The sequence below is a fragment of the Lissotriton vulgaris genome, chromosome 8 (assembly GCF_964263255.1).
Source record: "Lissotriton vulgaris chromosome 8, aLisVul1.2, whole genome shotgun sequence".
Taxonomy (NCBI): domain Eukaryota; kingdom Metazoa; phylum Chordata; class Amphibia; order Caudata; family Salamandridae; genus Lissotriton; species Lissotriton vulgaris.
The window spans coordinates 153,183,265-153,203,001 of record NC_141696.1 but is presented as its reverse complement, the minus strand read 5'-3'; the positions used below and the strand labels follow the sequence as shown (position 1 = coordinate 153,203,001).

The 19,737-nt window shown below is 43.6% G+C and overlaps 14 non-coding genes across 14 annotated transcripts; all 14 read left to right on the top strand.

The window, feature by feature from the left end:
• The first annotated feature begins 689 nt into the window (after window positions 1-689).
• On the top strand, window positions 690-772 carry TRNAL-UAG (transfer RNA leucine (anticodon UAG)). The gene has a single exon. It is a non-coding gene; the product is annotated as a tRNA-Leu (tRNA).
• Window positions 773-1,404: 632 nt separating this feature from the next.
• TRNAL-CAG (transfer RNA leucine (anticodon CAG)) lies at window positions 1,405-1,487 on the top strand. Its single transcript has one exon. It is a non-coding gene; the product is annotated as a tRNA-Leu (tRNA).
• Window positions 1,488-2,786: 1,299 nt separating this feature from the next.
• Window positions 2,787-2,869, top strand: TRNAL-UAG (transfer RNA leucine (anticodon UAG)). Its single transcript has one exon. It is a non-coding gene; the product is annotated as a tRNA-Leu (tRNA).
• Window positions 2,870-3,775: 906 nt separating this feature from the next.
• On the top strand, window positions 3,776-3,858 carry TRNAL-AAG (transfer RNA leucine (anticodon AAG)). Its single transcript has one exon. It is a non-coding gene; the product is annotated as a tRNA-Leu (tRNA).
• A 1,024-nt stretch (window positions 3,859-4,882) lies between these two features.
• On the top strand, window positions 4,883-4,965 carry TRNAL-UAG (transfer RNA leucine (anticodon UAG)). The gene has a single exon. It is a non-coding gene; the product is annotated as a tRNA-Leu (tRNA).
• A 2,729-nt stretch (window positions 4,966-7,694) lies between these two features.
• TRNAL-CAG (transfer RNA leucine (anticodon CAG)) lies at window positions 7,695-7,777 on the top strand. Its single transcript has one exon. It is a non-coding gene; the product is annotated as a tRNA-Leu (tRNA).
• Window positions 7,778-9,791: 2,014 nt separating this feature from the next.
• On the top strand, window positions 9,792-9,874 carry TRNAL-CAG (transfer RNA leucine (anticodon CAG)). The gene has a single exon. It is a non-coding gene; the product is annotated as a tRNA-Leu (tRNA).
• A 192-nt stretch (window positions 9,875-10,066) lies between these two features.
• TRNAL-AAG (transfer RNA leucine (anticodon AAG)) lies at window positions 10,067-10,149 on the top strand. The gene has a single exon. It is a non-coding gene; the product is annotated as a tRNA-Leu (tRNA).
• Window positions 10,150-12,162: 2,013 nt separating this feature from the next.
• TRNAL-AAG (transfer RNA leucine (anticodon AAG)) lies at window positions 12,163-12,245 on the top strand. Its single transcript has one exon. It is a non-coding gene; the product is annotated as a tRNA-Leu (tRNA).
• A 1,739-nt stretch (window positions 12,246-13,984) lies between these two features.
• On the top strand, window positions 13,985-14,067 carry TRNAL-CAG (transfer RNA leucine (anticodon CAG)). The gene has a single exon. It is a non-coding gene; the product is annotated as a tRNA-Leu (tRNA).
• A 2,014-nt stretch (window positions 14,068-16,081) lies between these two features.
• Window positions 16,082-16,164, top strand: TRNAL-CAG (transfer RNA leucine (anticodon CAG)). Its single transcript has one exon. It is a non-coding gene; the product is annotated as a tRNA-Leu (tRNA).
• A 191-nt stretch (window positions 16,165-16,355) lies between these two features.
• TRNAL-AAG (transfer RNA leucine (anticodon AAG)) lies at window positions 16,356-16,438 on the top strand. The gene has a single exon. It is a non-coding gene; the product is annotated as a tRNA-Leu (tRNA).
• Window positions 16,439-18,175: 1,737 nt separating this feature from the next.
• TRNAL-CAG (transfer RNA leucine (anticodon CAG)) lies at window positions 18,176-18,258 on the top strand. Its single transcript has one exon. It is a non-coding gene; the product is annotated as a tRNA-Leu (tRNA).
• Window positions 18,259-18,450: 192 nt separating this feature from the next.
• TRNAL-AAG (transfer RNA leucine (anticodon AAG)) lies at window positions 18,451-18,533 on the top strand. Its single transcript has one exon. It is a non-coding gene; the product is annotated as a tRNA-Leu (tRNA).
• The last annotated feature ends 1,204 nt before the right edge of the window (window positions 18,534-19,737 follow it).

Below are 19,737 nucleotides of genomic sequence, written 5' to 3'. Positions count from 1 at the left end.
AAGAGCACAAGTGATAGAGCGAGTGAGTGAGAAGGGGTGTTGAGGAAGGAGAGAATGAAACAAAGACAGAGTGAATGAACGGCAGGTAGGCCTAGAAGAGGAGACTAGAAGTGAAGGCGACATACTTTTCCCTGCTTTTGACCTCCCACCCATCCCAAACCGACCACAAACGTACCATCTATGCAACGTTGGTATGCAGAAATTCACGCCTCAGCCAGTGAGGGTAAGTCCCAGGCCAGGGGCTAGAGAGCAAAAGACTGCATGTGCTCAGACGTTCCCTGCTAGGGACAGTTGATCTGAAACAAGGTCTGCTCTCTTGTATCCAGCAAGGATCTAGAAATCCTGCATGAATCTGCAAGGCACAATGACAGCATACATTTGCATAATATGCCCCACCTTCTGCCTTCCTACTTCCTGTGCAGTAGTTGTTTGTGTAGAGAGAGAGGTCGCAGGCAAGGTAATTTTGTGAGTAGGATACAGGACCCTAAATAGCTGGTGAGAGGTATGAGGTATTCTAAAAGCATAAAAAGTGTACACCTGTGAAATGAAATGCTTTCACATGTGATCTTCTGTGTTTATTGTCCTGTGCATAAAGTTGCACCTTGTGTTTGAAGGTTTAAATTATTTCAGGCTTGCATGGAGGCAGAAATTTCTGAGTGACTTTTATACATTTCTTAAGACTCTGCATTGTCAGGATGGCCGAGTGGTCTAAGGCGCTGTGTTTAGGCCGCAGTCTCCTCTGGAGGCGTGGGATCGAATCCCACTTCTGACATGACTTTTGGAGATGTAATCTCCTTTTTCAGGTTAACATCTGATGGAAGTTGCATCTGTTGGTCTTCACCTGGGATGTGATTCCGTCCTCATCTAGTCAAGAGAGCTGGGGTTTCTCATATATTTCGGTTGTATAAAGTCTTGCTGACAAAGTGCAGTCCTTACTATATGAGCATAGGACCCATGTAAGAGCTCATCTGGAAGAGTCATGCTCTTGTATGCCCTGGCCAGACAGGCCATGCAAATATGGAAGAATGCCTAGCATCTGGTAGACAGTTGGACTCCAGCACACTTACGGCAATTTCCTCAGGGCTGTGATCAGGGGCTGCTTAGATTTGCGTATTCCACCCTATGTTGTGACATTGAAATTCCTTGTTGAATTTGCTTTAGCTAGCCAAGAGGTGGCTGTTGACTCAATTTCAAAGCAGCTTTGGGCCTTTCAAGTGGCTGGTTAATAGCACTTTCTCTTTGTACGCCTTAAAGGTCTAAAGAGTTCTTCATAGGTACTGCTCTCTATGGATTGTTCAAAGATCTGTTGGAAGTACTTATAATAGGATAAATAAATTGAGGGCATACCTTTTCGGTACCCCACTTGCATGGCTGTCTGGCCTGTGGAAGGTTCCACAAATGCAAGTCAGGATGGCCGAGTGGTCTAAGGCGCTGCGTTCAGGTCGCAGTCTCTTCTGGAGGCGTGGGTTCAAATCCCACTTCTGACAATTGTGTGTTTACTCTACTTTTTTCTTGAGAGAGAAAAAATCAGATCATTTCCCTCACATGGGCTTATATGGTTGTCTACTTGGAAAAGTGCAGTGAGTTTTTTTCTTGCTCTAGCCACTCATGACCTAAGATGTGTGCTTTTTTGGGTTCATAATATCTTTCCCTCTCTGTAGATGATGAAACAACATGTGGTCAGGATGGCCGAGTGGTCTAAGGCGCTGCGTTAAGGCTGCAGTCTCTCCTGGAGGCGTGGGTTCGAATCCCACTTCAGACAAAACTTTAAGTACATTTTGTCTCTGAGTTCTTTTAAAATCTCAGCTAAAAATTGGCAGTGCATATAATATCTGAATAAGTAACAAACTTCAGTTTCAACTGCAAATTAATTTGCCCAATTCTGTCTTCAAGCTCGTATAATATTCTTCTAGCACTCGTGGTGTTTTATGTGTTTTTTGGGGGGTGCTTAAAAAGTCCCTTTTAATAATGAAATGGGTTACATTCAGTCTTGTGATATTTTTTGTTTCCAATAAGTAGATTGTTAATTTTATGTAACCTCATTTTCTAATGCTCTATTCAAGAGATGTTTCCACTATGAAATGCAGAGCAAGGGGAAAGAGCACAAGTGATAGAGCGAGTGAGTGAGAAGGGGTGTTGAGGAAGGAGAGAATGAAACAAAGACAGAGTGAGTGAACGGCAGGTAGGCCTAGAAGAGGAGACTAGAAGTGAAGGCGACATACTTTTCCATGCTTTTGACCTCCCACCCATCCCAAACCGACCACAAACGTACCATCTATGCAACGTTGATATGCAGAAATTCACGCCTCAGCCAGTGAGGGTAAGTCCCAGGCCAGGGGCTAGAGAGCAAAAGACTGCATGTGCTCAGACGTTCCCTGCTAGGGACAGTTGATCTGAAACAAGGTCTGCTCTCTTGTATCCAGCAAGGATCTAGAAATCCTGCATGAATCTGCAAGGCACAATGACAGCATACATTTGCATAATATGCCCCACCTTCTGCCTTCCTACTTCCTGTGCAGTAGTTGTTTGTGTAGAGAGAGAGGTCGCAGGCAAGGTAATTTTGTGAGTAGGATACAGGACCCTAAATAGCTGGTGAGAGGTATGAGGTATTCTAAAAGCATAAAAAGTGTACACCTGTGAAATGAAATGCTTTCACATGTGATCTTCTGTGTTTATTGTCCTGTGCATAAAGTTGCACCTTGTGTTTGAAGGTTTAAATTATTTCAGGCTTGCATGGAGGCAGAAATTTCTGAATGACTTTTATACATTTCTTAAGACTCTGCACTGTCAGGATGGCCGAGTGGTCTAAGGCGCTGTGTTTAGGCCGCAGTCTCCTCTGGAGACGTGGGTTCAAATCCCACTTCTGACATGACTTTTGGAGATGTAATCTCCTTTTTCAGGTTAACATCTGATGGAAGTTGCATCTGTTGGTCTTCACCTGGGATGTGATTCCGTCCTCATCTAGTCAAGAGAGCTGGGGTTTCTCATATATTTCGGTTGTATAAAGTCTTGCTGACAAAGTGCAGTCCTTACTATATGAGCATAGGACCCATGTAAGAGCTCATCTGGAAGAGTCATGCTCTTGTATGCCCTGGCCAGACAGGCCATGCAAATATGGAAGAATGCCTAGCATCTGGTAGACAGTTGGACTCCAGCACACTTACGGCAATTTCCTCAGGGCTGTGATCAGGGGCTGCTTAGATTTGCGTATTCCACCCTATGTTGTGACATTGAAATTCCTTGTTGAATTTGCTTTAGCTAGCCAAGAGATGGCTGTTGACTCAATTTCAAAGCAGCTTTGGGCCGTTCAAGTGGCTGGTTAATAGCACTTTCTCTTTGTACGCCCTAAAGGTCTAAAGAGTTCTTCATAGGTACTGCTCTCTATGGATTGTTCAAAGATCTGTTGGAAGTACTTATAGTAGGATAAATAAATTGAGGGCATGCCTTTTCGGTACCCCACTTGCATGGCTGTCTGGCCTGTGGAAGGTTTTACATATGCAAGTCAGGATGGCCGAGTGGTCTAAGGCGCTGTGTTCAGGTCGCAGTCTCTTCTGGAGGCGTGGTTTCAAACCCCACTTCTGACAATTGTGTGTTTACTCTACTTTTTTCTTGAGAGAGAAAAAATCAGATCATTTCCCTCACATGGGCTTATATGGTTGTCTACTTGGAAAAGTGCAGTGAGTTTTTTTCTTGCTCTAGCCACTCATGACCTAAGATGTGTGCTTTTTTTGGTTCACAATATCTTTCCCTCTCTGTAGATGATCAAGCAAATGTGGTCAGGATGGCCGAGTGGTCTAAGGCGCTGTGTTAAGGCCGCAGTCTCTCCTGGAGGCGTGGGTTCGAATCCCACTTCTGACAAAACTTTAAGTCCATTTTGTCTCTGAGTTCTTTTAGAATCTCAGCTAAAAATTGGCAGTGCATATAATATCTGAATAAGTAACAAACTTCAGTTTCAACTGCAAATTAATTTGCCCAATTCTGTCTTCAAGCTCGTATAATATTCTTCTAGCACTCGTGGTGTTTTATGTGTTTTTTGGGGGGTGCTTAAAAAGTCCCTTTTATTAATGAAATGGGTTACATTCAGTCTTGTGATATTTTTGGTTTCCAATAAGTAGATTGTTAATTTTATGTAACCTCATTTTCTAATGCTCCATTCAAGAGATGTTTCCACTATGAAATGCAGAGCAAGGGGAAAGAGCACAAGTGATAGAGCGAGTGAGTGAGAAGGGGTGTTGAGGAAGGAGAGAATGAAACAAAGACAGAGTGAATGAACGGCAGGTAGGCCTAGAAGAGGAGACTAGAAGTGAAGGCGACATACTTTTCCCTGCTTTTGACCTCCCACCCATCCCAAACCGACCACAAACGTACCATCTATGCAACGTTGGTATGCAGAAATTCACGCCTCAGCCAGTGAGGGTAAGTCCCAGGCCAGGGGCTAGAGAGCAAAAGACTGCATGTGCTCAGACGTTCCCTGCTAGGGACAGTTGATCTGAAACAAGGTCTGCTCTCTTGTATCCAGCAAGGATCTAGAAATCCTGCATGAATCTGCAAGGCACAATGACAGCATACATTTGCATAATATGCCCCACCTTCTGCCTTCCTACTTCCTGTGCAGTAGTTGTTTGTGTAGAGAGAGAGGTCGCAGGCAAGGTAATTTTGTGAGTAGGATACAGGACCCTAAATAGCTGGTGAGAGGTATGAGGTATTCTAAAAGCATAAAAATTGTACACCTGTGAAATGAAATGCTTTCACATGTGATCTTCTGTGTTTATTGTCCTGTGCATAAAGTTGCACCTTGTGTTTGAAGGTTTAAATTATTTCAGGCTTGCATGGAGGCAGAAATTTCTGAGTGACTTTTATACATTTCTTAAGACTCTGCATTGTCAGGATGGCCGAGTGGTCTAAGGCGCTGTGTTTAGGCCGCAGTCTCCTCTGGAGACGTGGGTTCGAATCCCACTTCTGACATGCCTTTTGGAGATGTAATCTCCTTTTTCAGGTTAACATCTGATGGAAGTTGCATCTGTTGGTCTTCACCTGGGATGTGATTCCGTCCTCATCTAGTCAAGAGAGCTGGGGTTTCTCATATATTTCGGTTGTATAAAGTCTTGCTGGCAAAGTGCAGTCCTTACTATATGAGCATAGGACCCATGTAAGAGCTCATCTGGAAGAGTCATGCTCTTGTATGCCCTGGCCAGACAGGCCATGCAAATATGGAAGAATGCCTAGCATCTGGTAGACAGTTGGACTCCAGCACACTTACGGCAATTTCCTCAGGGCTGTGATCAGGGGCTGCTTAGATTTGCGTATTCCACCCTATGTTGTGACATTGAAATTCCTTGTTGAATTTGCTTTAGCTAGCCAAGAGGTGGCTGTTGACTCAATTTCAAAGCAGCTTTGGGCCTTTCAAGTGGCTGGTTAATAGCACTTTCTCTTTGTACGCCTTAAAGGTCTAAAGAGTTCTTCATAGGTACTGCTCTCTATGGATTGTTCAAAGATCTGTTGGAAGTACTTATAATAGGATAAATAAATTGAGGGCATACCTTTTCGGTACCCCACTTGCATGGCTGTCTGGCCTGTGGAAGGTTCCACAAATGCAAGTCAGGATGGCCGAGTGGTCTAAGGCGCTGCGTTCAGGTCGCAGTCTCTTCTGGAGGTGTGGGTTCAAATCCCACGTCTGACAATTGTGTGTTTACTCTACTTTTTTCTTGAGAGAGAAAAAATCAGATCATTTCCCTCACATGGGCTTATATGGTTGTCTACTTGGAAAAGTGCAGTGAGTTTTTTTCTTGCTCTAGCCACTCATGACCTAAGATGTGTGCTTTTTTGGGTTCATAATATCTTTCCCTCTCTGTAGATGATGAAGCAACATGTGGTCAGGATGGCCGAGTGGTCTAAGGCGCTGCGTTAAGGCCGCAGTCTCTCCTGGAGGTGTGGGTTCGAATCCCACTTCAGACAAAACTTTAAGTACATTTTGTCTCTGAGTTCTTTTAAAATCTCAGCTAAAAATTGGCAGTGCATATAATATCTGAACAAGTAACAAACTTCAGTTTCAACTGCAAATTAATTTGCCCAATTCTGTCTTCAAGCTCGTATAATATTCTTCTAGCACTCGTGGTGTTTTATGTGTTTTTTGGGGGGTGCTTAAAAAGTCCCTTTTATTAATGAAATGGGTTACATTCAGTCTTGTGATATTTTTGGTTTCCAATAAGTAGATTGTTAATTTTATGTAACCTCATTTTCTAATGCTCCATTCAAGAGATGTTTCCACTATGAAATGCAGAGCAAGGGGAAAGAGCACAAGTGATAGAGCGAGTGAGTGAGAAGGGGTGTTGAGGAAGGAGAGAATGAAACAAAGACAGAGTGAGTGAACGGCAGGTAGGCCTAGAAGAGGAGACTAGAAGTGAAGGCAACATACTTTTCCCTGCTTTTGACCTCCCACCCATCCCAAACCGACCACAAACGTACCATCTATGCAACGTTGGTATGCAGAAATTCACGCCTCAGCCAGTGAGGGTGAGTCCCAGGCCAGGGACTAGAGAGCAAAAGACTGCATGTGCTCAGACGTTCCCTGCTAGGGACAGTTGATCTGAAACAAGGTCTGCTCTCTTGTATCCAGCAAGGATCTAGAAATCCTGCATAAATCTGCAAGGCACAATGACAGCATACATTTGCATAATATGCCCCACCTTCTGCCTTCCTACTTCCTGTGCAGTAGTTGTTTGTGTAGAGAGAGAGGTCGCAGGCAAGTTAATTTTGTGAGTAGGATACAGGACCCTAAATAGCTGGTGAGAGGTATGAGGTATTCTAAAAGCATACAAATTGTACACCTGTGAAATTAAATGCTTTCACATGTGATCTTCTGTGTTTATTGACCTGTGCATAAAGTTGCACCTTGTGTTTGAAGGTTTAAATTATTTCAGGCTTGCATGGAGGCAGAAATTTCTGAATGACTTTTATACATTTCTTAAGACTCTGCACTGTCAGGATGGCCGAGTGGTCTAAGTCGCTGTGTTTAGGCCGCAGTGTCCTCTGGAGGCGTGGGTTCAAATCCCACTTCTGACATGACTTTTGGAGATGTAATCTCCTTTTTCAGGTTAACATCTGATGGAAGTTGCATCTGTTGGTCTTCACCTGGGATGTGATTCCGTCCTCATCTAGTCAAGAGAGCTGGGGTTTCTCATATATTTCGGTTGTATAAAGTCTTGCTGACAAAGTGCAGTCCTTACTATATGAGCATAGGACCCATGTAAGAGCTCATCTGGAAGAGTCATGCTCTTGTATGCCCTGGCCAGACAGGCCATGCAAATATGGAAGAATGCCTAGCATCTGGTAGACAGTTGGACTCCAGCACACTTACGGCAATTTCCTCAGGGCTGTGATCAGGGGCTGCTTAGATTTGCGTATTCCACCCTATGTTGTGACATTGAAATTCCTTGTTGAATTTGCTTTAGCTAGCCAAGAGGTGGCTGTTGACTCAATTTCAAAGCAGCTTTGGGCCTTTCAAGTGGCTGGTTAATAGCACTTTCTCTTTGTACGCCTTAAAGGTCTAAAGAGTTCTTCATAGGTACTGCTCTCTATGGATTGTTCAAAGATCTGTTGGAAGTACTTATAATAGGATAAATAAATTGAGGGCATGCCTTTTCGGTACCCCACTTGCATGGCTGTCTGGCCTGTGGAAGGTTCCACAAATGCAAGTCAGGATGGCCGAGTGGTCTAAGGCGCTGCGTTCAGGTCGCAGTCTCTTCTGGAGGCGTGGGTTCAAATCCCACTTCTGACAATTGTGTGTTTACTCTACTTTTTTCTTGAGAGAGAAAAAATCAGATCATTTCCCTCACATTGGCTTATATGGTTGTCTACTTGGAAAAGTGCAGTGAGTTTTTTTCTTGCTCTAGCCACTCATGACCTAAGATGTGTGCTTTATTTGGTTCACAATATCCTTCCCTCTCTGTAGATGATCAAGCAACATGTGGTCAGGATGGCCGAGTGCTCTAAGGCGCTGCGTTAAGGCCGCAGTCTCTCCTGGAGGCGTGGGTTCGAATCCCACTTCTGACAAAACTTTAAGTCCATTTTGTCTCTGAGTTCTTTTAGAATCTCAGCTAAAACTTGGCAGTGCATATAATATCTGAATAAGTAACAAACTTCAGTTTCAACTGCAAATTAATTTGCCCAATTCTGTCTTCAAGCTCGTATAATATTCTTCTAGCAATCGTGGTGTTTTATGTGTTTTTTGGGGGGTGCTTAAAAAGTCCCTTTTATTAATGAAATGGGTTACATTCAGTCTTGTGATATTTTTGGTTTCCAATAAGTAGATTGTTAATTTTATGTAACCTCATTTTCTAATGCTCCATTCAAGAGATGTTTCCACTATGAAATGCAGAGCAAGGGGAAAGAGCACAAGTGATAGAGCGAGTGAGTGAGAAGGGGTGTTGAGGAAGGAGAGAATGAAACAAAGACAGAGTGAGTGAACGGCAGGTAGGCCTAGAAGAGGAGACTAGAAGTGAAGGCGACATACTTTTCCCTGCTTTTGACCTCCCACCCATCCCAAACCGACCATAAACGTACCATCTATGCAACGTTGGTATGCAGAAATTCACGCCTCAGCCAGTGAGGGTGAGTCCCAGGCCAGGGGCTAGAGAGCAAAAGACTGCATGTGCTCAGACGTTCCCTGCTAGGGACAGTTGATCTGAAACAAGGTCTGCTCTCTTGTATCCAGCAAGGATCTAGAAATCCTGCATGAATCTGCAAGGCACAATGACAGCATACATTTGCATAATATGCCCCACCTTCTGCCTTCCTACTTCCTGTGCAGTAGTTGTTTGTGTAGAGAGAGAGGTCGCAGGCAAGGTAATTTTGTGAGTAGGATACAGGACCCTAAATAGCTGGTGAGAGGTATGAGGTATTCTAAAAGCATGAAAATTGTACTCCTGTGAAATGAAATGCTTTCACATGTGATCTTCTGTGTTTATTGTCCTGTGCATAAAGTTGCACCTTGTGTTTGAAGGTTTAAATTATTTCAGGCTTGCATGGAGGCAGAAATTTCTGAGTGACTTTTATACATTTCTTAAGACTTTGCACTGTCAGGATGGCCGAGTGGTCTAAGGCGCTGTGTTTAGGCCGCAGTCTCCTCTGGAGGAGTGGGTTTGAATCCCACTTCTGACATGACTTTTGGAGATGTAATCTCCTGTTTCAGGTTAACATCTGATGGAAGTTGTATCTGTTGGTCTTCACCTGGGATGTGATTCCGTCCTCATCTAGTCAAGAGAGCTGCGGTTTCTCATATATTTCGGTTGTATAAAGTCTTGCTGACAAAGTGCAGTCCTTACTATATGAGCATAGGACCCATGTAAGAGCTCATCTGGAAGAGTCATGCTCTTGTATGCCCTGGCCAGACAGGCCATGCAAATATGGAAGAATGCCTAGCATCTGGTAGACAGTTGGACTCCAGCACACTTACGGCAATTTCCTCAGGGCTGTGATCAGGGGCTGCTTAGATTTGCGTATTCCACCCTATGTTGTGACATTGAAATTCCTTGTTGAATTTGCTTTAGCTAGCCAAGAGGTGGCCGTTGACTCAATTTCAAAGCAGCTTTGGGCCTTTCAAGTGGCTGGTTAATAGCACTTTCTCTTTGTACGCCTTAAAGGTCTAAAGAGTTCTTCATAGGTACTGCTCTCTATGGATTGTTCAAAGATCTGTTGGAAGTACTTATAATAGGATAAATAAATTGAGGGCATACCTTTTCGGTACCCCACTTGCATGGCTGTCTGGCCTGTGGAAGGTTCCACAAATGCAAGTCAGGATGGCCGAGTGGTCTAAGGCGCTGCGTTCAGGTCGCAGTCTCTTCTGGAGGCGTGGGTTCAAATCCCACTTCTGACAATTGTGTGTTTACTCTACTTTTTTCTTGAGAGAGAAAAAATCAGATCATTTCCCTCACATGGGCTTATATGGTTGTCTACTTGGAAAAGTGCAGTGAGTTTTTTTCTTGCTCTAGCCACTCATGACCTAAGATGTGTGCTTTTTTGGGTTCATAATATCTTTCCCTCTCTGTAGATGATGAAGCAACATGTGGTCAGGATGGCCGAGTGGTCTAAGGCGCTGCGTTAAGGCCGCAGTCTCTCCTGGAGGCGTGGGTTCGAATCCCACTTCAGACAAAACTTTAAGTACATTTTGTCTCTGAGTTCTTTTAAAATCTCAGCTAAAAATTGGCAGTGCATATAATATCTGAACAAGTAACAAACTTCAGTTTTAACTGCAAATTAATTTGCCCAATTCTGTCTTCAAGCTCGTATAATATTCTTCTAGCACTCGTGGTGTTTTATGTGTTTTTTGGGGGGTGCTTAAAAAGTCCCTTTTATTAATGAAATGGGTTACATTCAGTCTTGTGATATTTTTGGTTTCCAATAAGTAGATTGTTAATTTTATGTAACCTCATTTTCTAATGCTCCATTCAAGAGATGTTTCCACTATGAAATGCAGAGCAAGGGGAAAGAGCACAAGTGATAGAGCGAGTGAGTGAGAAGGGGTGTTGAGGAAGGAGAGAATGAAACAAAGACAGAGTGAGTGAACGGCAGGTAGGCCTAGAAGAGGAGACTAGAAGTGAAGGCGACATACTTTTCCCTGCTTTTGACCTCCCACCCATCCCAAACCGACCACAAACGTACCATCTATGCAACGTTGGTATGCAGAAATTCACGCCTCAGCCAGTGAGGGTGAGTCCCAGGCCAGGGACTAGAGAGCAAAAGACTGCATGTGCTCAGACGTTCCCTGCTAGGGACAGTTGATCTGAAACAAGGTCTGCTCTCTTGTATCCAGCAAGGATCTAGAAATCCTGCATGAATCTGCAAGGCACAATGACAGCATACATTTGCATAATATGCCCCACCTTCTGCCTTCCTACTTCCTGTGCAGTAGTTGTTTGTGTAGAGAGAGAGGTCGCAGGCAAGTTAATTTTGTGAGTAGGATACAGGACCCTAAATAGCTGGTGAGAGGTATGAGGTATTCTAAAAGCATAAAAATTGTACTCATGTGAAATGAAATGCTTTCACATGTGATCTTCTGTGTTTATTGTCCTGTGCATAAAGTTGCACCTTGTCTTTGAAGGTTTAAATTATTTCAGGCTTGCATGGAGGCAGAAATTTCTGAGTGACTTTTATACATTTCTTAAGACTCTGCACTGTCAGGATGGCCGAGTGGTCTAAGGCGCTGTGTTTAGGCCGCAGTCTCCTCTGGAGGAGTGGGATTGAATCCCACTTCTGACATGACTTTTGGAGATGTAATCTCCTTTTTCAGGTTAACATCTGATGGAAGTTGCATCTGTTGGTCTTCACCTGGGATGTGATTCCGTCCTCATCTAGTCAAGAGAGCTGGGGTTTCTCATATATTTTGGTTGTATAAAGTCTTGCTGACAAAGTGCAGTCCTTACTATATGAGCATAGGACCCATGTAAGAGCTCATCTGGAAGAGTCATGCTCTTGTATGCCCTGGCCAGACAGGCCATGCAAATATGGAAGAATGCCTAGCATCTGGTAGACAGTTGGACTCCAGCACATTTACGGCAATTTCCTCAGGGCTGTGATCAGGGGCTGCTTAGATTTGCGTATTCCACCCTATGTTGTGACATTGAAATTCCTTGTTGAATTTGCTTTAGCTAGCCAAGAGGTGGCTGTTGACTCAATTTCAAAGCAGCTTTGGGCCTTTCAAGTGGCTGGTTAATAGCACTTTCTCTTTGTACGCCTTAAAGCTCTAAAGAGTTCTTCATAGGTACTGCTCTCTATGGATTGTTCAAAGATCTGTTGGAAGTACTTATAATAGGATAAATAAATTGAGGGCATGCCTTTTCGGTACCCCACTTGCATGGCTGTCTGGCCTGTGGAAGGTTCCACAAATGCAAATCAGGATGGCCGAGTGGTCCAAGGCGCTGCGTTCAGGTCGCAGTCTCTTCTGGAGGCGTGGGTTCAAATCCCATTTCTGACAATTGTGTGTTTACTCTACTTTTTTCTTGAGAGAGAAAAAATCTGATCTTTTCCCTCACATGGGCTTATATGGTTGTCTACTTGGAAAAGTGCAGTGAGTTTCTTTCTTGCTCTAGCCACTCATGACCTAAGATGTGTGCTTTTTTTGGTTCACAATATCTTTCCCTCTCTGTAGATGATCAAGCAAATGTGGTCAGGATGGCCGAGTGGTCTAAGGCGCTGCGTTAAGGCCGCAGTCTCTCCTGGAGGCGTGGGTTCGAATCCCACTTCTGACAAAACTTTAAGTCCATTTTGTCTCTGAGTTCTTTTAGAATCTCAGCTAAAAATTGGCAGTGCATATAATATCTGAATAAGTAACAAACTTCAGTTTCAACTGCAAATTAATTTGCCCAATTCTGTCTTCAAGCTCGTATAATATTCTTCTAGCACTCGTGGTGTTTTATGTGTTTTTTGGGGGGTGCTTAAAAAGTCCCTTTTAATAATGAAATGGGTTACATTGAGTCTTGTGATATTTTTTGTTTCCAATAAGTAGATTGTTAATTTTATGTAACCTCATTTTCTAATGCTCTATTCAAGAGATGTTTCCACTATGAAATGCAGAGCAAGGGGAAAGAGCACAAGTGATAGAGCGAGTGAGTGAGAAGGGGTGTTGAGGAAGGAGAGAATGAAACAAAGACAGAGTGAGTGAACGGCAGGTAGGCCTAGAAGAGGAGACTAGAAGTGAAGGCGACATACTTTTCCATGCTTTTGACCTCCCACCCATCCCAAACCGACCACAAACGTACCATCTATGCAACGTTGATATGCAGAAATTCACGCCTCAGCCAGTGAGGGTAAGTCCCAGGCCAGGGGCTAGAGAGCAAAAGACTGCATGTGCTCAGACGTTTCCTGCTAGGGACAGTTGATCTGAAACAAGGTCTGCTCTCTTGTATCCAGCAAGGATCTAGAAATCCTGCATGAATCTGCAAGGCACAATGACAGCATACATTTGCATAATATGCCCCACCTTCTGCCTTCCTACTTCCTGTGCAGTAGTTGTTTGTGTAGAGAGAGAGGTCGCAGGCAAGGTAATTTTGTGAGTAGGATACAGGACCCTAAATAGCTGGTGAGAGGTATGAGGTATTCTAAAAGCATAAAAATTGTACACCTGTGAAATTAAATGCTTTCACATGTGATCTTCTGTGTTTATTGACCCGTGCATAAAGTTGCACCTTGTGTTTGAAGGTTTAAATTATTTCAGGCTTGCATGGAGGCAGAAATTTCTGAATGACTTTTATACATTTCTTAAGACTCTGCACTGTCAGGATGGCCGAGTGGTCTAAGTCGCTGTGTTTAGGCCGCAGTCTCCTCTGGAGGCATGGGTTCAAATCCCACTTCTGACATGACTTTTGGAGATGTAATCTCCTTTTTCAGGTTAACATCTGATGGAAGTTGCATCTGTTGGTCTTCACCTGGGATGTGATTCCGTCCTCATCTAGTCAAGAGAGCTGGGGTTTCTCATATATTTCGGTTGTATAAAGTCTTGCTGACAAAGTGCAGTCCTTACTATATGAGCATAGGACCCATGTAAGAGCTCATCTGGAAGAGTCATGCTCTTGTATGCCCTGGCCAGACAGGCCATGCAAATATGGAAGAATGCCTAGCATCTGGTAGACAGTTGGACTCCAGCACACTTACGGCAATTTCCTCAGGGCTGTGATCAGGGGCTGCTTAGATTTGCGTATTCCACCCTATGTTGTGACATTGAAATTCCTTGTTGAATTTGCTTTAGCTAGCCAAGAGGTGGCTGTTGACTCAATTTCAAAGCAGCTTTGGGCCTTTCAAGTGGCTGGTTAATAGCACTTTCTCTTTGTACGCCTTAAAGGTCTAAAGAGTTCTTCATAGGTACTGCTCTCTATGGATTGTTCAAAGATCTGTTGGAAGTACTTATAATAGGATAAATAAATTGAGGGCATGCCTTTTCGGTACCCCACTTGCATGGCTGTCTGGCCTGTGGAAGGTTCCACAAATGCAAGTCAGGATGGCCGAGTGGTCTAAGGCGCTGCGTTCAGGTCGCAGTCTCTTCTGGAGGCGTGGGTTCAAATCCCACTTCTGACAATTGTGTGTTTACTCTACTTTTTTCTTGAGAGAGAAAAAATCAGATCATTTCCCTCACATGGGCTTATATGGTTGTCTACTTGGAAAAGTGCAGTGAGTTTTTTTCTTGCTCTAGCCACTCATGACCTAAGATGTGTGCTTTTTTTGGTTCACAATATCTTTCCCTCTCTGTAGATGATCAAGCAGCATGTGGTCAGGATGGCCGAGTGCTCTAAGGCGCTGCGTTAAGGCCGCAGTCTCTCCTGGAGGCGTGGGTTCGAATCCCACTTCTGACAAAACTTTAAGTCCATTTTGTCTCTGAGTTCTTTTAGAATCTCAGCTAAAACTTGGCAGTGCATATAATATCTGAATAAGTAACAAACTTCAGTTTCAACTGCAAATTAATTTGCCCAATTCTGTCTTCAAGCTCGTATAATATTCTTCTAGCAATCGTGGTGTTTTATGTGTTTTTTGGGGGGTGCTTAAAAAGTCCCTTTTATTAATGAAATGGGTTACATTCAGTCTTGTGATATTTTTGGTTTCCAATAAGTAGATTGTTAATTTTATGTAACCTCATTTTCTAATGCTCCATTCAAGAGATGTTTCCACTATGAAATGCAGAGCAAGGGGAAAGAGCACAAGTGATAGAGCGAGTGAGTGAGAAGGGGTGTTGAGGAAGGAGAGAATGAAACAAAGACAGAGTGAGTGAACGGCAGGTAGGCCTAGAAGAGGAGACTAGAAGTGAAGGCGACATACTTTTCCCTGCTTTTGACCTCCCACCCATCCCAAACCGACCATAAACGTACCATCTATGCAACGTTGGTATGCAGAAATTCACGCCTCAGCCAGTGAGGGTGAGTCCCAGGCCAGGGGCTAGAGAGCAAAAGACTGCATGTGCTCAGACGTTCCCTGCTAGGGACAGTTGATCTGAAACAAGGTCTGCTCTCTTGTATCCAGCAAGGATCTAGAAATCCTGCATGAATCTGCAAGGCACAATGACAGCATACATTTGCATAATATGCCCCACCTTCTGCCTTCCTACTTCCTGTGCAGTAGTTGTTTGTGTAGAGAGAGAGGTCGCAGGCAAGGTAATTTTGTGAGTAGGATACAGGACCCTAAATAGCTGGTGAGAGGTATGAGGTATTCTAAAAGCATAACAATTGTACACCTGTGAAATGAAATGCTTTCACATGTGATCTACTGTGTTTATTGACCTGTGCATAAAGTTGCACCTTGTGTTTGAAGGTTTAAATTATTTCAGGCTTGCATGGAGGCAGAAATTTCTGAGTGACTTTTATACATTTCTTAAGACTCTGCACTGTCAGGATGGCCGAGTGGTCTAAGGCGCTGTGTTTAGGCCGCAGTCTCCTCTGGAGGCGTGGGTTCAAATCCCAATTCTGACATGACTTTTGGAGATGTAATCTCCTTTTTCAGGTTAACATCTGATGGAAGTTGCATCTGTTGGTCTTCACCTGGGATGTGATTCCGTCCTCATCTAGTCAAGAGAGCTGGGGTTTCTCATATATTTCGGTTGTATAAAGTCTTGCTGACAAAGTGCAGTCCTTACTATATGAGCATAGGACCCATGTAAGAGCTCATCTGGAAGAGTCATGCTCTTGTATGCCCTGGCCAGACAGGCCATGCAAATATGGAAGAATGCCTAGCATCTGGTAGACAGTTGGACTCCAGCACACTTACGGCAATTTCCTCAGGGCTGTGATCAGGGGCTGCTTAGATTTGCGTATTCCACCCTATGTTGTGACATTGAAATTCCTTGTTGAATTTGCTTTAGCTAGCCAAGAGGTGGCTGTTGACTCAATTTTAAAGCAGCTTTGGGCCTTTCAAGTGGCTGGTTAATAGCACTTTCTCTTTGTACGCCTTAAAGGTCTAAAGAGTTCTTCATAGGTACTGCTCTCTATGGATTGTTCAAAGATCTGTTGGAAGTACTTATAATAGGATAAATAAATTGAGGGCATGCCTTTTCGGTACCCCACTTGCATGGCTGTCTGGCCTGTGGAAGGTTCCACAAATGCAAGTCAGGATGGCCGAGTGGTCTAAGGCGCTGCGTTCAGGTCGCAGTCTCTTCTGGAGGCGTGGGTTCAAATCCCACTTCTGACAATTGTGTGTTTACTCTACTTTTTTCTTGAGAGAGAAAAAATCAGATCATTTCCCTCACATGGGCTTATATGGTTGTCTACTTGGAAAAGTGCAGTGAGTTTTTTTCTTGCTCTAGCCACTCATGACCTAAGATGTGTGCTTTTTTTGGTGCACAATATCTTTCCCTCTCTGTAGATGATCAAGCAAATGTGGTCAGGATGGCCGAGTGGTCTAAGGCGCTGCGTTAAGGCCGCAGTCTCTTCTGGAGGCGTGGGTTCGAATCCCACTTCGGACAAAACTTTAAGTCCATTTTGTCTCTGAGTTTTTTTAGAATCTCAGCTAAAAATTGGCAGTGCATATAATATCTGAATAAGTAACAAACTTCAGTTTCAACTGCAAATTAATTTGCCCAATTCTGTCTTCAAGCTCGTATAATATTCTTCTAGCACTCGTGGTGTTTTATGTGTTTTTTGGGGGTGCTTAAAAAGTCCCTTTTATTAATGAAATGGGTTACATTCAGTCTTGTGATATTTTTGGTTTCCAATAAGTAGATTGTTAATTTTATGTAACCTCATTTTCTAATGCTCCATTCAAGAGATGTTTCCACTATGAAATGCAGAGCAAGCGGAAAGAGCACAAGTGATAGAGCGAGTGAGTGAGAAGGGGTGTTGAGGAAGGAGAGAATGAAACAAAGACAGAGTGAATGAACGGCAGGTAGGCCTAGAAGAGGAGACTAGAAGTGAAGGCGACATACTTTTCCCTGCTTTTGACCTCCCACCCATCCCAAACCGACCACAAACGTACCATCTATGCAACGTTGGTATGCAGAAATTCACGCCTCAGCCAGTGAGGGTGAGTCCCAGGCCAGGGGCTAGAGAGCAAATGACTGCATGTGCTCAGACGTTCCCTGCTAGGGACAGTTGATCTGAAACAAGGTCTGCTCTCTTGTATCCAGCAAGGATCTAGAAATCCTGCATGAATCTGCAAGGCACAATGACAGCATACATTTGCATAATATGCCCCACCTTCTGCCTTCCTGCTTCCTGTGCAGTAGTTGTTTGTGTAGAGAGAGAGGTCGCAGGCAAGTTAATTTTGTGAGTAGGATACAGGACCCTAAATAGCTGGTGAGAGGTATGAGGTATTCTAAAAGCATAAAAATGTACTCCTGTGAAATGAAATGCTTTCACATGTGATCTTCTGTGTTTATTGTCCTGTGCATAAAGTTGCACCTTGTCTTTGAAGGTTTAAATTATTTCAGGCTTGCATGGAGGCAGAAATTTATGAGTGACTTTTATACATTTCTTAAGACTCTGCACTGTCAGGATGGCCGAGTGGTCTAAGGCGCTGTGTTTAGGCCGCAGTCTCTTCTGGAGGAGTGGGATTGAATCCCAATTCTGAAATGACTTTTGGAGATGTAATCTCCTTTTTCAGGTTAACATCTGATGGAAGGTGCATCTGTTGGTCTTCACCTGGGATGTGATTCCGTCCTCATCTAGTCAAGAGAGCTGGGGTTTCTCATATATTTCGGTTGTATAAAGTCTTGCTGACAAAGTGCAGTCCTTACTATATGAGCATAGGACCCATGTAAGAGCTCATCTGGAAGAGTCATGCTCTTGTATGCCCTGGCCAGACAGGCCATGCAAATATGGAAGAATGCCTAGCATCTGGTAGACAGTTGGACTCCAGCACACTTACGGCAATTTCCTCAGGGCTGTGATCAGGGGCTGCTTAGATTTGCGTATTCCACCCTATGTTGTGACATTGAAATTCCTTGTTGAATTTGCTTTAGCTAGCCAAGAGGTGGCTGTTGACTCAATTTCAAAGCAGCTTTGGGCCTTTCAAGTGGTTGGTTAATAGCACTTTCTCTTTGTACGCCTTAAAGGTCTAAAGAGTTCTTCATAGGTACTGCTCTCAATGGATTGTTCAAAGATCTGTTGGAAGTACTTATAATAGGATAAATAAATTGAGGGCATGCCTTTTCGGTACCCCACTTGCATGGCTGTCTGGCCTGTGGAAGGTTCCACAAATGCAAGTCAGGATGGCCGAGTGGTCTAAGGCGCTGCGTTCAGGTTGCAGTCTCTTCTGGAGGCGTGGGTTCAAATCCCACTTCTGACAATTGTGTGTTTACTCTACTTTTTACTTGAGAGAGAAAAAATCAGATCATTTCCCTCACATGGGCTTATATGGTTGTCTACTTGGAAAAGTGCAGTGAGTTTTTTTCTTGCTCTAGCCACTCATGACCTAAGATGTGTGCTTTTTTTGGTTCACAATATCTTTCCCTCTCTGTAGATGATCAAGCAAAATGTGGTCAGGATGGCCGAGTGGTCTAAGGCGCTGCGTTAAGGCCGCAGTCTCTCCTGGAGGCGTGGGTTTGAATCCCACTTCTGACAAAACTTTAAGTCCATTTTGTCTCTGAGTTCTTTTAGAATCTCAGCTAAAAAGTTGGCAGTGCATAAAATATCTGAATAAGTAACAAACTTCAGTTTCAACTGCAAATTAATTTGCCCAATTCTGTCTTCAAGCTCGTATAATATTCTTCTAGCACTCGTGGTGTTTTATGTGTTTTTCGGGGGGTGCTTAAAAAGTCCCTTTTATTAATGAAATGGGTTACATTCAGTCTTGTGATATTTTTGGTTTCCAATAAGTAGATTGTTAATTTTATGTAACCTCATTTTCTAATGCTCCATTCAAGAGATGTTTCCACTATGAAATGCAGAGCAAGGGGAAAAAGCACAAGTGATAGAGCGAGTGAGTGAGAAGGGGTGTTGAGGAAGGAGAGAATGAAACAAAGACAGAGTGAGTGAACGGCAGGTAGGCCTAGAAGAGGAGACTAGAAGTGAAGGCGACATACTTTTCCCTGCTTTTGACCTCCCACCCATCCCAAACCGACCACAAACGTACCATCTATGCAACGTTGGTATGCAGAAATTCACGCCTCAGCCAGTGAGGGTAAGTCCCAGGCCAGGGGCTAGAGAGCAAAAGACTGCATGTGCTCAGACGTTCCCTGCTAGGGACAGTTGATCTGAAACAAGGTCTGCTCTCTTGTATCCAGCAAGGATCTAGAAATCCTGCATGAATCTGCAAGGCACAATGACAGCATACATTTGCATAATATGCCCCACCTTCTGCCTTCCTACTTCCTGTGCAGTAGTTGTTTGTGTAGAGAGAGAGGTCGCAGGCAAGGTAATTTTGTGAGTAGGATACAGGACCCTAAATAGCTGGTGAGAGGTATGAGGTATTCTAAAAGCATAAAAATTGTACACCTGTGAAATGAAATGCTTTCACATGTGATCTTCTGTGTTTATTGTCCTGTGCATAAAGTTGCACCTTGTGTTTGAAGGTTTAAATTATTTCAGGCTTGCATGGAGGCAGAAATTTCTGAATGACTTTTATACATTTCTTAAGACTCTGCATTGTCAGGATGGCCGAGTGGTCTAAGGCGCTGTGTTTAGGCCGCAGTCTCCTCTGGAGGCGTTGGTTCGAATCCCACTTCTGACATGACTTTTGGAGATGTAATCTCCTTTTTCAGGTTAACATCTGATGGAAGTTGCATCTGTTGGTCTTCACCTGGGATGTGATTCCGTCCTCATCTAG